This window comes from Harmonia axyridis, chromosome 5, assembly GCF_914767665.1.
Source record: "Harmonia axyridis chromosome 5, icHarAxyr1.1, whole genome shotgun sequence".
Lineage (NCBI taxonomy): Eukaryota > Metazoa > Arthropoda > Insecta > Coleoptera > Coccinellidae > Harmonia > Harmonia axyridis.
The window spans coordinates 24,845,755-24,861,566 of NC_059505.1; the positions used below are offsets into that span (position 1 = coordinate 24,845,755).

The 15,812-nt window shown below is 36.1% G+C and overlaps 1 protein-coding gene and 1 long non-coding RNA gene across 3 annotated transcripts in view; one reads left to right on the plus strand and one right to left on the minus strand.

Moving 5' to 3' along the window:
* The window catches only part of LOC123681202 (metabotropic glutamate receptor 2-like), a 393,937-nt gene that overhangs the window by 299,138 nt on the left and 78,987 nt on the right, over positions 1–15,812 (plus strand). The gene's annotated exons all lie outside the window — the stretch shown is intronic.
* Positions 5,830–8,018, minus strand: LOC123681208. The gene is made up of 3 exons (XR_006747655.1): positions 7,752–8,018; positions 6,019–6,133; positions 5,830–5,959 (listed from the first exon to the last, which is right to left on the minus strand). It is a non-coding gene; the product is annotated as an uncharacterized LOC123681208 (long non-coding RNA).

Genomic DNA, 15,812 nt, shown 5'->3' on the forward strand with positions numbered 1-15,812 from the left:
TGTAGCAAAAGTATCTGAAGCAATTTTCGCCGAAGAAAAACGACAGTGCAGGACTAACTTTCTTCAAATGTCAGGGGCACAACTTACTATAAATGCAGCACAATTTTTACACATATTGTCATAAGAAAAATCGAAATATAGATGTGCTGGGATGATTTTTTTTCCAATTTGTGAGTATTTCTGCGAAACCCAGAAAATGTATGACATATGCACTAAATATTTATTTCATCATTTATTTTCAAAGTCGTAGGCAACAAAAAAAATCAATGTTACAAAGTATCACAAACCTACTCGTAGTACAGCACAATTTAGTACAAAAAATCGAAAATAACCCTTGTTTTCTTCCACTATGGTCGCTCCAAGACCACGAACACGTTAAATATCTAACATGTTTGATATCACATTTTACGTTCGTGCCGCCTATCTTAAGCATGCGTTTCGAGAATAGTTTCACAACTCTTTCGTTGAAACGAGTCGATCTCCACACATAACTAACCTCGCTTGTGCTTCACTACCCGTGTCAACTAGGATAAATCGTTCATTTCGTGAATATTCGCTCGACTGTTCCGTTGACACTGGTCGTTTTCCAAGTATTCTTGAACCACAGCTGTGATCCACTAGCCATGTCAACCTAGCTTAACAAGGGGAACAGCTGTTTTGGTGTTGGGGTTTTTTGAGCTGATTCCATATCAATTTGATTGCCTGAATTCAAATAAAATATTCATTTTCACCTAAGAGCTCAAATTTGCAAGATATACAATTTTAGAGAAATATAAGTTACATTATTTCAACTCAGATCCGTACGTGTAGCAAACAAAACTAGATAAATTTTTATTTTAGTAATACAAAAAACAATATTATGTCGTACTTACAGACAAAAAAAACATGGAAGAAATCAAATAGTCACTCAACACTTCGAAAGCTTCTTTTCCGCGATATTGAATGTCGTCCCTTTTCAAACTTCAGCAATAATCTGCCATCATCATGTGAATGTTTCATCTTCCTTGGTAGCGGCCCTCCATGACTTTAATATCTTGGTGAAATCTTCCACCTTGTTCCTCACTCATGTCTTCTAAATTTTCTGGGAAACGGTCTAAGTGGCTGTGTAAATAGTGTATTTTAATGCTCATATTGAACCTAAGAATTTAAAACAATTAAGCATCTTATCAACCATTTCAACATACTTTTGAGCTTTATGTTAGCCTAAAAAATTTTTTACAACCGCAACAAATGATGTCCAAGCTTTTCGTTCAACTTGATTCATTGAATTTATGAAGGCAGGATCCTCAATTAATTGCTAATTTGTGGGCCGTCAAATGTCACTTCTTTGACGCAAACTGATGCATTTTACCCCTATATATGCAAAACATCATCTATTCTTATCAAGAGCTTCTACAAATTGCTTCATTAAGCCCAACTTTATATGTAACGAAGGAAGTACGATTTTTCTCTTTCAACCAACTTATCGTAATGACATTCTTTTCCCAACGTCCATGTTTTTTCTCTGGGGCCAATCTTTCCTAACCCAGAGGTATATTTTGTCCCTACTATCCCAGAGGCACAAGAAACACGGATATTTCGTGTAACCACTTTGCTACCCAAGAAGAAAGTTTACCATTTTCAAGGATACACAAATCCAGGGGCGGATCCAGACGATGTTTGAGGGGGGGGGCATAGAAAGTCACGGCTCATATAGGTTAGCAAAATAGCGGAATTTTTTGTTGTTACCTACTGAGTCAAGTGTTTTTTTCATAGAAAGATGGATTTCAGTAAATCATATCATATTCAGTTTACAAAATTTTTGTGGAACAAAAACAAGTTCATAAAAAATTTCACATATTTCATAAATATATGTAAATTTATTTCATTAGAAAAGTCAGGCGCAAGAAAGTATAAAGTTTAGTAAAAAGAAAACCATTATTTTCGCATGAAGAACAAAGCTTCAATTGCCATAGTTAGAATGATCCAATTTAGGTCGCTGTTTCGTTCGATAACTATGGTTCCAAGTTAACATTTGTGTCTTACAGGAACAGCTCTTCGTAGATAATTCCCTGCCAATTTCACTAAACGTACAGCAAAACCTTCCTGGCCGTTTCCGACGGCTCACCGCGTTTCGACCACGACCGTTTTTGCTTGACGTTGTCATAAATGATCCACTTTTCATCACCAGGTACCAAGCGTTTCAAAAATGGGGCGATTTTGTTTCGATTCTGCAATGATTCTCAGTGGAAATTCGGTCCATGCGGTTTTTTGCGTTAGCTCATGTGGTATTCATACATCTAGCATCTTTTTGAGATCAGCCTAATGCAAATAGTGTTCCAAACGGTTCATTGTGCACTCGAAAACAGGTCTCGACAATGTCCAAGCTTTTATCGATATTTTTGACAATTGGCTCGGCCTTCCAGTGCGTGGTGCATCTTTGGCATCGAAATTACTATGCTAATACATTCAACCTGTCTTCAACCATTCTAGATCATATCCAATCTTTCACCATTGTGAGTACCCACGCATATTTTTCTATTTTTCAGGATACATTTTTATATGAATAAGGTCCGCGAGGGGGGCCATGGCCCCCATGCACCCCCCCCTGTATCCGCCCCTGCACAAATCATCCGTTGCTGTTCATGATACTTCATCTTTTACAAGACCAAAGCTATGGTATTATATTCCTCTTTCAGTTTCGTTGAGTTCTTGAACTGGAACCTGAACTCATTTTAAGTCTGTTCAATAACACATTTTCTCTCTTCTTTTCTTGACATAAAATATCACGCCGAATTCGATCTACTCTCATTAGTAAGAACAAACTGACGAGAATTACCCTAGTGAGGGGATTAAAAGGAATTCACTCAATTACAGACTGACAAAAAACCATTGTACCTGAATATATATAATAATTTTAGAACTCTCATAAATGAATAAACTGAATGAAACCCACATTGGTAGATTAGTTGATGTATCTGAAAGAATAGAACTGATAGAGAAAAACGGATTGCGTGTACAGATTTTGCGTCCCAAATATAGTTAAAATCAGGCACAAAAAAATTTTTTTGTTGCCCTGTGTATTGCAATCATGAGTAAGGCATTCAGTGTTCCCTGACTTATACACTTTCATCTCCGTAGCGGAATATGATGACCGTAGAACGGTCGGTTTGATAATAATAATAATTTTGTTTATTTCCAGAATTATTAGCATACTGACAATAGAATGGAAACAAGTCATATTAGCATATTATCACCTAAAAATCATTAGGTACGAAATGTATTACAGAGTTCGCATTTCAATATAAATAAATTGCGATAGGGCTTTTCGAAGGGCTATGAGTAATCGCATGTGTCGAATGGACACATAAAATAAATTGATATGTAAATATTACACGAAACTTTGTATGTACAGGGTGGGAAAATTTAGATGTTTTAGCACTACAACTTTTAAACCAGAGCAGATGGACAAAATCTAATACCACATTCTCGTTCTTTTTTCTGAGAAACTAACAAGAGTAGTATTCATTTTTGACCAACTCCTTTTGTTTTCGAGTTATAAGCGAAAATTGTAAAAATGGCGATATCGAAAAACATTTATATCTCCGCTAATACTGATGACAGAGCTCTTAAATTAAAATATCATACTGGCACTTTCTTACGTAGAATCCAGTGGCGTGTTTGTCTTTTCAACAGGGTTTTTATTCACGAAGCTATGACCGAAAGTTATATTTTTTCAACAATGTTAACAATAAATTTCTGTCTCATTTTTTGAAAGCTGATTTCGAAAATTGATAATATTGTATGGTTAGTATCAATATAAATAATAGAAAATGGTCAAAAAATTTTTTAAATCTTATAGTTTCGATTTTTCTTTGGTTTCAACTGTTGATGATTACAGAAAAATAGAACTTCCTAGAACAAAAGAACAGTGTCTCTTCGTCAATCTGATTATTTCTTACTAATTTCGACGAAATTCGAATTTAGATACATTTTATATTTCAAAATGGAAACGGAAATGATGAAAAGATCCATATGAGCATCTGTTTCAATGAGACGATGTTATGAGATGAGAAGATTGTAATTTCATAAAGAATATAGGGCTTCAAGTAATTTGAATGTTTGCTCAACTGGTTTGAATAGTTATTTATAATACAAGTGCAGAAGGCATTGATATTCTTCCAAATTGATATTCTTCAAAATTCAAAAACGAGCCACGAAGTAGCGAGTTTTGGAATGAACGAGTGGTAGAATGAGCCTTCTGTACGAGTATTATACATTATTTTCTCTAATTCATTGCATTTTCATTGAAATTAATGAAATATTTCCATAAATATATTTTAGTGATTTTTGTATTGAAAAATGTTGGTTGGCAGAACTGATTTCTTTAAGGCAAATTGATGAATTGACAGATAAAGCCGTGGCGGAAAGTTCGGAGTTCCAACATAGAATAATAAAATATAACCATGAAAACTGTGCTTTTCTGATATATTCTCGCACGATTTTGTTCTACAAGATATGGAAGAATTAACGGAATAACCACAGAATTAGAGAAACAAATTACCAAAATGATGGAATTTATTCTTACACTTAGATCGGAAAATCAGAAATCTAGTTAACCCTTTCATGAAGATTTACCCACAGCTCCCCTTTCCTATCTTATACCTAAGCCTTCTTATTAATTATTATTCCTATTAATTATTTAAATCTAACTATAACTAATCTGAATCTACCTATTCCCCTTTTACCTACTAATCCTTATCTTAATATTTTCATCTATCACATGTAGGTACACCAAAGAAAAGAAATACTAAAGATGTATGCAATTTTATATATAATAATATAGTTTATTCAGAAATATACACCCTTATAATAGGGTAAGAACTCATCTAGCCAGTCCCTATAGCTGTTAGAGCTCGTATAAGTGCTTATCCAGGAAAAAATCAGTATCTATACCATGAATGGGATATAAACCAGTCCATATACCTCAGATACAAATGGAAAATAGTAACAACAAAGGTGAAAAAACACCCTGAAATAATAAAAACCTCTTTCCGACTCTCTTTCCCAATGAACTTCAACTTACTCTAGATTGTATTGGGGTTAAATTTAGGCGATTAAAATTCTCTTCAAAGATCGAGCTTATCAAAATCTTCAGTACCAATAAAATCTTGTTTATTTTTCAGACAAAAACTCTAATTCCCTTTGGTATGCGATAAATGCCAAATATGTTTCGATCAGCCGAAATCAAATGTACCGGCGTCTTCAGAAGAATTAAAAGAATGGTAGGGAGAATAAAAAAAATGTTCACATAGTGATGGTGCAATATTGAATACGCTCGAACTTTGACCATATTCATATATTATATTTTTCATAAATGACCAGAAAATAGACATAACCTGTGTCACAGAGCATTGGTTTTCGGATGACTTGCTGAATAAGGTAAAATGGGGGAGTTTAAATGTGGCCAGCTCCTTCTGTCGCAATACATCAAGACATGGAGGTGTTGCAATTTTTGTAAATAAAGAGATGCAATACAGAGAATTGCAAAACGTAACAAAGTTTTCTGTGGAGAAAGAAATTGAGATAGCGGCAGTCAGGCTTCCAGTTTTACGGCTTATTATGGTGGCTTTATATAGGCCTCCATCAGGAGACTATCCTACATTTCTGTCAGCTCTCGAATAGGTACTGGAGGAATGCCTCGGGAGCTACGGAGATGATAAAATTTTGGTGGTTGGCGATTTTAATGTAGATTTCATCAAGACTTCCAAAGATAAAACTAAGTTGATTGAAATGCTCAAAATGTACAGTATGAGATATATTTTCACAGAACCATCTAGAGTGACATTACATTCGAGTACTTGTATAGATAATATGTTCACGAATGTAACAGAGAGCGAGTGTGTGCAGGAAACCTATGAGCCCTTCTTGTCGGACCATAAGGCACAAATCTTGAGGATACCAACTGCAATCACGAGACCTGAAAATGAGATTACAAGATTCAAAATCAAAAGGCAATTCAACAATAAAAATACCCACCATTTCATAGAAGGAATCAGATCCATAAACTGGGAACTAATATGGAATGGAAACGCTGGGGTGCAGTATGGCAACTTTCATTGCACTCTTGTAGATCTCTTCAACTCATCTTTTCCTGAAAAAAAGATCAAACTAGTACAAAGAGGAAAATACCACTGTAATAAAAATTTAAAATACCTGAAGAATAAAGTAGAGGCGGCACGGACAATCGCGGAAGTACGAAAAGACGAGCCCAGTTATGCACTTTACAATGCTCTGAGAACCACATTGAGAGAAGAAATAAAAAATACCGTAAAATCCAAGAACTCAAAGAGAATAAACAGTGCAGAAAATAAATTTCAAGAAATGTGGAATCTGATACGTGAAGAAACAGGAAGGAAACGGAAAGTTCAGGTGATCTCACACACAACCACTGCCGAAGCACTGAATGAATACTTCATTTCTGTCGGCGGAGACATACAAAAAGCGGTGCGACCATCTTTGAATGGTTCGAGCGTTCTGATGAAAAATCTCAGAATAAATACAATGAACTCTATGTATCTGAAACCAACAACAGAGGAAGAAATCATGATACTAACAAATAAGCTGAAAAACAAACATACGAGGGATTTCTACGGCATTTCAGTGGCGCTCCTCAAGCAAATTGTTCCACACATTAAACAACCATTGTGTAAGATGATCAACGATTGTTTCGAACAAGAGATATTTCCACAAGAACTCAAGGTCGCAGTGATAACACCCATATCAAAAGGAGAACCAATTGAGAATTTTTCAAACTATCGGCCTATTTCAATCCTGCCAGCCTTCTCAAAACTCTTCGAACTACTCCTAAAAGAACGATTGGTGGGTTTTCTTGAGAGCAATAGGTTCATACATGACTCACAGCACGGTTTTCGAAAAAATAAGTCAACTGTTTCAGCAATGATAGACCTAATGGACACCATAATCGAGGCTCATAATAATAATGAGGAAGTGGAATTGGCCTGCATAGACCTGAGTAAGGCTTTCGACAGCGTTTGTCATAGAATTCTCCTCGACAAACTAGAATATTATGGAATAAGAGGAAAAGCTCTTAACATGTTCGATTCCTACCTAGCAAAGAGGTCGCAGGTAGTGAGGTGGAATGGAACGGTTTCCAATTTGAAGGAAATAAATGTGGGAGTGCCGCAGGGGTCGATTCTGGGTCCGATTCTTTTTATCGTCTTCACGAATGACCTACATGCCAACTTGAAGGCGGATCAACTCTGCAGCTATGCAGATGACACGGCTTTCATGAATAGGTCGAGTAGTAAAAATATTATTGAAATAAAAACATCAACATCGCTATTGAGTGCTCAGAGTTGGTTCACTTCGAATGGTCTACTGATGAACAAAAATAAAACCCAGCAGCTCTTGTTCACTAATAAAGAAAGAACAAATAATTCTTTGAAATATCTGGGTGTGACCTTTCACTCATCATTAAGCTGGAGTCAATACATAGACGAATTATGTAGCAAACTCTCGACCTCGATCTGCTTAATAAAAAGAATGAGAGTTATTTCCAACAGTGACACAGCCAAACTCGTGTACTACTCGACATTTCATGCAAAAATGATATATAGCATTTTGGTGTGGGGACATTGCAGTGATGCACAGAGGGTTCTGCTGAAACAGAAGAAGGCCATAAGGGCTATTTTTGGGATACATCATACAGAAAGTTGTCGAGATATTTTCAGGAGGGAGGGTATACTCACCTGCACTTCGGTTTTCATCCTCGCTGCCGTGACTTATGTCCACCGAAATCTCGAGAAGTTTCGAACCAACGCCGACTTCCACGAGTACAACACCAGAAGAAAGCATTTACTTAGCATTCCTTTCAACAGAATAGCGAAAGCGCAGCAGGGAGCAAATCACATCGCACTGAAATTATATAATAAATTGCCTGAAAATCTGAAGAGTTTGAATGACCTGAAATTCAGTAAAAATGTAAAAAAACTACTACTGAGAAAGACTATTTATAAACTCGAAGAGTTTTAAATGTTTATTTTATCTGTGATGTATTTATTATGTGATACTCACCTTTTTAGTCCATTGTCGATATTGGCTTTTGCCTTCATATTTGTATTTTACTTTTCTGACAAGTCGTGTATTATTTGACGACAACTATTTATCATGTACAACATTCACTTATTTATGACAGTTATTAATTATTTTTACACACTGTACATGTATAAATAAATAAATAAAAAATAAAAATAAATAAATAAAATAAAATAAAAATTCAAAATTCTTACACGCTTTGAACCCTTACACTTACATACAGAGTGTTCCTAAATTGAACGTACAAACGAAAAGGGGAGATTCCTTAAGTGAGTTTAAGAAAAAAAAGTCCCATAAACATGGGTTCGCAAACGTTTCGTTTTCGAGATACAGAGTGTTGAAGTTTGATTTTTTTTCAAGTTTTTTTCTCATAGTATCTACACTTCACAAGATATTCAACTGAAATTTGGCATAGATATTACATTTGAGAGTTCTCACCACGCGAGATGGCAATTTCGATAGAAGATCTACAGGGTGATATTTTTTCTGGAACACTGCCACCTGTTCTTCTGCAGAACTTTTTTTTGGTGAGCAACTGTTAATTTGAAAAAATGTAAAAAGAAGCTTTGTTCTTATACTGAACCTTTCGGTCACTTGTAGTTTTGTCGTATCTACCAATTGTTGAAGTAGAATGACAGATGAGTGCAATAAAAACTTTATTGCACTAGTGCAATAAAGAACTTCTTTTTCCACTAAATATAGTTCAATAAAGTTTTGCTTTTTGCATGAATGTAGAAAAAAAAATAAATAGCCACAAATGCAACAACCTTCACTTTTTAAAAAAACTGACACTGAATTCATTCACCACAGATTACAAACTGGCCTTCCTATCATGGTTACGAGAATTTCGAAAGAATCGTTCAAAATTTTTTTTCTCGAAATCGTTGGTAGATACGACAAAACTACAAGAGACCGAAAAGTTTAGTATAAGAACAAAGCTTCTTTTTACATTTTTTTAAAATTAACAGTTGCAAACAAAAAAAAAGTTCTGCAGAAGAACAGGTGGCAGTGTTCCAGAAAAAATATCACCCTGTAAATCTTCTATCGAAATTGCCATGTCACGTGTTGAGAACTCTCAAATGTAATATCTATGCCAAATTTCAGTTGAATATCTTGTGAAGTGTAGATACTATGAGAAAAAAACTTGAAAAAAATTCAAACTTCAACACTCTGTATCTTGAAAACGAAACGTTTGCGACCCCATGTTTATGGGACTTTTTTTTCTTAAACTCACTTAAGGAATCTCCCCTTTTCGTTGGTCCGTTCAATTCAGGAACACTCTGTATATCCTACAATCATCAGTTTTGACTTTTGAATAATGTACAATTTGAGTGATTCATATAATAAAATGATATCTGTGAATCAAAATTAACGATAGTTTGTTTATCAATATTTCACTCTGTGAGCTGCAGATGATTATGAAAACTTACGAATACAATTCTTAAAGTTCTATTATTCATTCTGCTCTTTCAAGGGACCATTTTATTTTATAGAAGATACCTTGTATTCCAATTCGAGATATCAAATAACCATTTTATTATTCAGGGTCTGTGCATCTCCGGCGATATTACGGTAAATTCGTTTAGAATTCGGTATATATTAAATAAACATCGGTATGTTTTCATGAATAGCTGAGACATTTCATTCACAATTCATTCTCCCTCCTTCCATGGGGAGTGAAACATTGGATTGGGACAAAATTTATTTACGAATACTGAATTTCAACAAGCCGAGAAGTGGCGATGGACCGAAATAAAATATAATGAATGATGATAAATTGTCCAGTCGGCAAGCTCATAATACTGGGGTGTCCTGGCCAAAATTCTGAGTTAACAAAACTTTCTGGGGTTGTTAAAGAATGTCTAAGGATGTCTACTTTGAATAACTTTATTTCTAGACCCAGTGCACAAATTATGGTGGAAACAACCTCAAAATGTTCGACCATTTTTCATTTTCTTGCTCTTAACTGGTGAAATAAGTCAGGTTTTCATGTAACACAAATTTTTACATCATTGTAAAACAATTCACTATTCGATCGTATTTCTCTAGCCATTTGTGAAGGGTGTTTTTTTTTAGAGCTACAGAACTTTAAATTCCAATAAAACAACGATGGATTATTCGATTGACATGAATTTTATTTATCCGCAAGATAATCTTGTGGCATTACATTTTAAATATGATTTCTGGCATATGACCGCCACGGCTGGCTCGGATGTAGTCCAATCTGGGCGTCCAATTTTCGATGACTTTTTCCAACATTTGTGGCCGTATATCGGCAATAACACGGCGAATGTTGTCTTCCAAATGGTCAAGGGTTTGTGGCTTATCCGCATAGACGAATGACTTCACATAGCCCCACAGAAAGTAGTCTAGCGGTGTTAAATCACAAGATCTTAGAGGCCAATTCACAGGTCCAAAACGTGAAATTAGGCGGTCACCAAACGTGTCTTTCAATAAATCGATTGTGGCACGAGCTGTGTGACATGTTGCTCCGTCTTGTTGGAACCACAGGTCGTGGACATCATGGTTGTTCAATTCAGGAATGAAAAAGTTAAAAATCATGGCTCTATACCGATCACCATTGACTGTAACGTTCTGGCCATCATCGTTTTTGAAGAAGTACGGTCCAATGATTCCACCAGCCCATAAAGCGCACCAAACAGTCAGTTTTTCTGGATGTAACGGTGTTTCGACATACACTTGAGGCTTATCTTCACTCCAAATGCGGCAGTTTTGTTTGTTGACGTATCCATCCAACCAGAAGTGCGCTTCATCGCTAAACAAAATAAAATGGTGCGCGATACGTATTCCGCACAGAACCATTATTTTCGAAATAAAATTCCACTATTTGCAAGCGTTGTTCAGGCGTGAGTCTATTATTTATGCATTGCCAAACCAAACTGAGAATAAATCACTTCACAGCTGTTAAATCGGTTGCCATCTTGATCAGTGATGCCAACATAAAGTTATATACCTCGAAAAAAAACACCCGTTACTTCAGAAACTGTCCTAAAATTTAGTCCTAAGTATGTTTATTTTTGTAGACTATCATTATTACTACGGGAACTTTTTATAACCCAAAACAGTTTGTCAGGAAGGAATGTCAGTGTGTATATCACTAGATATGAAAAAACGTGTTATGGATTATATTAGATTGGTTTCAGGGGTCATTCGTCCTCTTCGTCAGAACTGTGTCAAAACAGTTCAGAAAAAGGTGTTTCTGTTAAAAGAGGGGAATTTCTTACAGTGCTGCTTAGTGAAGACTATAGAAAGCAGCAAACCATACAGACATGCATTTATGTGGGAATAATGTCTCTTTAAGGTTCAGCAATATACCATTCTGGAATATTTCGGTAAGCGAAACGATGACTGGGGCGAAGAATTAAAGACAGCATCGCGCCCTGAAGAATCTCAGCACTGATTTGTTAGCATTTAACGCTAAGTACTGCCAAAAATACATATTTTTACATAACAAGTTTCTTGAGGAGAACGGTGACGAGAGCCAGGTTTTTTTTTAATAGTTGCTTGACCAGATGTCTGAAGAATTTCAGATAACTGTGAATACCGTTAGAAAGCATCTGCAGGAAGAGTATGGAAATGAAATATTCATAACTTAATATCCAATAGAGCTGAAGTGGTATGTTAGAGAAATACCGGATTAAAATTGTTTGTCGATTCCCACCCTGTTGTTCTCCTTCTGCAAATGATTATTTCAACTCGAAAACAGTGTTTTCTGGAGTACGAGTGAAAAGTATGAAGTGGATTGAACTTGTCTTCGCTCTGTTCATACAATGTTGTATTTGAATTTTTGTCTACTATCGCTTTCCAGCATGCGGACAGTATCAAAGAATCATCTCTCTTATTTATATTCTCCCGTTCTTCAATCTCCTCTGCCTCCCTCACTAGGCATTTAATATACAGGGTGGCCATTTGAAAACGAAACAGACGAGATTACAGACGAAATAAAGTTTTTCGATAGAAATGCTCGGACAGATCGATTACTGTTTCGAGGGGGACCACTTAAGATGTAGGTTAAGGACGCATAGCGCTTCAACCCTTGCTTCTACAACCCCCACCCCCAATTTTTGAATAGGGAAGATGGGGTGAGTGATACCTCAATTTAAAGGTATTTTTATACTGATTTCAGCACAGTAATTGTTTTTTTCATTTTATGCATTAGTTCTCGAAATATTCATGCGTTAGTTAGTTAGGAAGGAAGCCACAGTCATGGTTGTTTTGAAGCTCAAAATGTCGATTTTTCACAAAACACTACAAGTGCCATGAAAACACCACTTCATTTTCAAATACTTAGTCAAGAATATTTCGAGAACTAATGCATAAAATGAAAAAACAATTACTGTGCTGAAATCAGTATAAAAATACCTTTCAAATGAGGTATCACTCACCCCATCTTCCCTATTCAAAATTTGAGGGTGAGGGTTGTAGTAGCAAGGGTTGAAGCGCTATGCGTCCGTAACCTACATCTTAAGTTGTCCCCCTCGAAACAGAAATCGACCTGTCCGAGCATTTCTATCGAAAAACTTTATTTCGTCTGTAATCTCGTCTGTTTCGTTTTCAAATGGCCACCCTGTATATTTCTATATTTACAAGTTGTTTAGCATTTTTGAAATCGATGGAATGACCTGTGCTTCTCGTTTGTTGGGAAAGAGATGACGTTGTAATCTCTTTTTTAATACTATTTTTGTGTCCATCTACTCGTGATGAAATGTTTCTATTCGTATGTCCTATATACAGGGTATCTCATTTAAAAGTGTCCACCCTCAATAACAAATCAGAATATGTGAAGACACTCAAACAGGTCAATTTTTGATGAACGGGGGACCTGATCTGGGATACAAAGCTTGTTCCTACTTGCAACCCGCTGGAGAGGGTTGCGACCCCATCAGGAATTTGAATAGGGAAATTGGGTATGAAGTGAATATTCACAAATTTACAGGGTGTTTTTTATGAAATTATCATACCGATAAAACTGAATGAAACATAAATTTTTTAATTGATCGTATAATTTCTATTGGCGGCAAAATATTTTCAACAAACAGTATTAGTAAAAATTTACCGCAAATGCTCAAAGTACTCGCCATTAGATTGCACGCAGCGATACAATCGTTCTTCAAAATTATTTCGTACATGCTGCAGCATTTCAGGAGTAATATTACGGCTTCGTGCGCTAGGGTCGTCTAAATCTGCAAATCTAACAAGTCTATAGACTTGTGATTTCAAGTGGCCCCAGGGAAAAAATCAAGCGGTGTTAGATCTGGTGATCGCGCAGGCCTCTTCGGCCTATCCAACGTCCAGGGAACCCACCATTCAGGTACTGTCTCACCTGAGCTGCAAAGTGCGGCGGAGCTCCATCCTGCTGAAAGCGTATAACTCCTCTTCTAAAAGGTTTTCATATGCCTCCAAAGGCACAGGACCAATCAAGTGATCTGCCAAAATACCCATCCAGACGTTGAGTTTTTTGTGGGTGTTGAGAATGTTGCTCCCTAAAGAGGTGAGAATTTCCATCAGACGAAAGACCTACAATTATGTTTGTTGCCGTTTCCGTTAAGGAAAAAGGTGCATTCATCCGAAAAGCACCAGTGGTATAAAACTCAGGATTTGCAATAAATTCTTGCAAAATTATTTGGCAAAATTCCATTCTCCGATCACCATCATTTTCGTTCAGTTCATGAACCAAGTGGATGAAACTTAGCCAGCTTCAATATTCTGTGGACACTTGCTCTGGAATATCCTGTTTCCTGTGACATCTTTGTAACACTTCGAAATTGTTTCCTGTTCAGCTATTAGTTCACCAATTACCTGAGTGAGTTTCACCTGTTACCTGAAATTCAAATGTACCAACTGAATGATAAATGAATGATAAACATTTTTATCAGGATGTCGTTCATTAAAAATCCTCGCAGTAGCCCTAACACAGTCATTGTTCTGGAAATAATTTTTCAACATTTTCGTTCTCTCCTCCAACATGTGAACCATTTTGTAATTTTTACTGAAAACTGATGAAACGCACTTCTTATAATTCTGCAATACAGAAGACTCAAACGAAATTTTCTGAAAACAATAATCTATTTACGTATTACCTACACCTGGCAGTGCAGTTTCTGATAAGCATGAAGAGAATAAAGGCATTTAACACTTTTTAATCACCTTATTGTTTGTTTTTGCTTCGTCTTCGAACAAAACATATTCATGGTTTTATCGCGGCATGCAATCTAATGGTTAGAAATTTGAGAATTTGTGGTGAATTCTTACTAATACTGTTTGTTGAAAATATTTTTTCGGCAACCGTCCGGGAAGTTCTCACTTCCCGGGAAGTTCTCACTTCCCGGACGCTTCTTCTCTGAGAAAGTAGCATTTCCCGGTCTAGTCCGGAAAGTACGTACTTCCCGGACTAGGCCGGAAAAGAATTATAGAATCCATAGCAACCGAGATAACGGCTGACAGTTCATATGAAATTAGTTGTCAAAAATTTGCATGTTTTTTTATCGCAATCGCAATAAAATATGGAAAGCAGCAGCGATAGTGTTATTTTACATGGTTGCCGAAAAGATATTGTACTCAACACGCCCGAAAATGGTTTTTTTGAACTCACAGACTTTTGTCTATTCGTCCAAAAAAACCGGACTTGTTACGTAATAGTAATTTACGTAAAAAGTCCGGAAAATAGAGTTTTTTTGGACGAATAGACAAAAGTCTGTGAGTTCAAAAAAACCATTTTCGGGCGTGTTGAGTACAATATCTTTTCGGCAACCATGTAAAATAACACTATCGCTGCTGCTTTCCATATTTTATTGCGATTGCGATCAAAAACATGCAAATTTTTGACAACTAATTTCATATGAACTGTCAGCCGTTATCTCGGTTCCTATGGATTCTATGATTCTTTTCCGGCCTAGTCCGGGAAGTACGTACTTTCCGGACTAGTCCGGGAAATGCTACTTTCTCAGAGAAAAAGCGTCCGGGAAGTGAGCACTTCCCGGACGGTTGCCGAAAAATTACTATTTCTTTCAATAAAAATTATACGATCAATTAGAACATCCCTGTTTCCTTCAGTTTTATTGGTACCATGATTCCATAAAAAACACCCTGTATCTTAGTGAATATTCACTTTATAGAACACGAACTGTAGGTTCATACAAATTTGAATCCATATATTCATTTATGCTACAAAACTACCCACTTTCCCCATTAAAATTCCTGATGGGGCAACCCTCTACAGGGAGTTGCTAGTAGAAACAAGCTTTGAATCCCAGATCATTTTCCTCTGTCTTTTGTCATCAAAAATTGACCTGTATGAGTATTTTCACAAATTCTGATTCGTTATTGAGAGTGAACACTTTTGAATGAGACACCCTGTATGATTTTGGCACAATCAGCACACGGAATAACATAAACGCCTTGGTTTTCTAGATGAATTTCATCTTTTGGATTCCTCAATAGTTTCGGCGTAATATTCGACCAATTTTGTCTGTTGTTTTTTTAATATACGGAAATATAATTACATAAAATGGCCCCATTCTGATCCTGCGACGTGTTTTCGCATCTTCATTTATAATTGTATTATATTTCATGATATGACCATTGAATACAAGGCTGGCACAGCTGTAATAATGCTGAATATGGCTTTTCAATTTTATTAATTCTGAAATACATGTAACCAATTCTGAATAACAATTTCCTACGTATGAATTCCA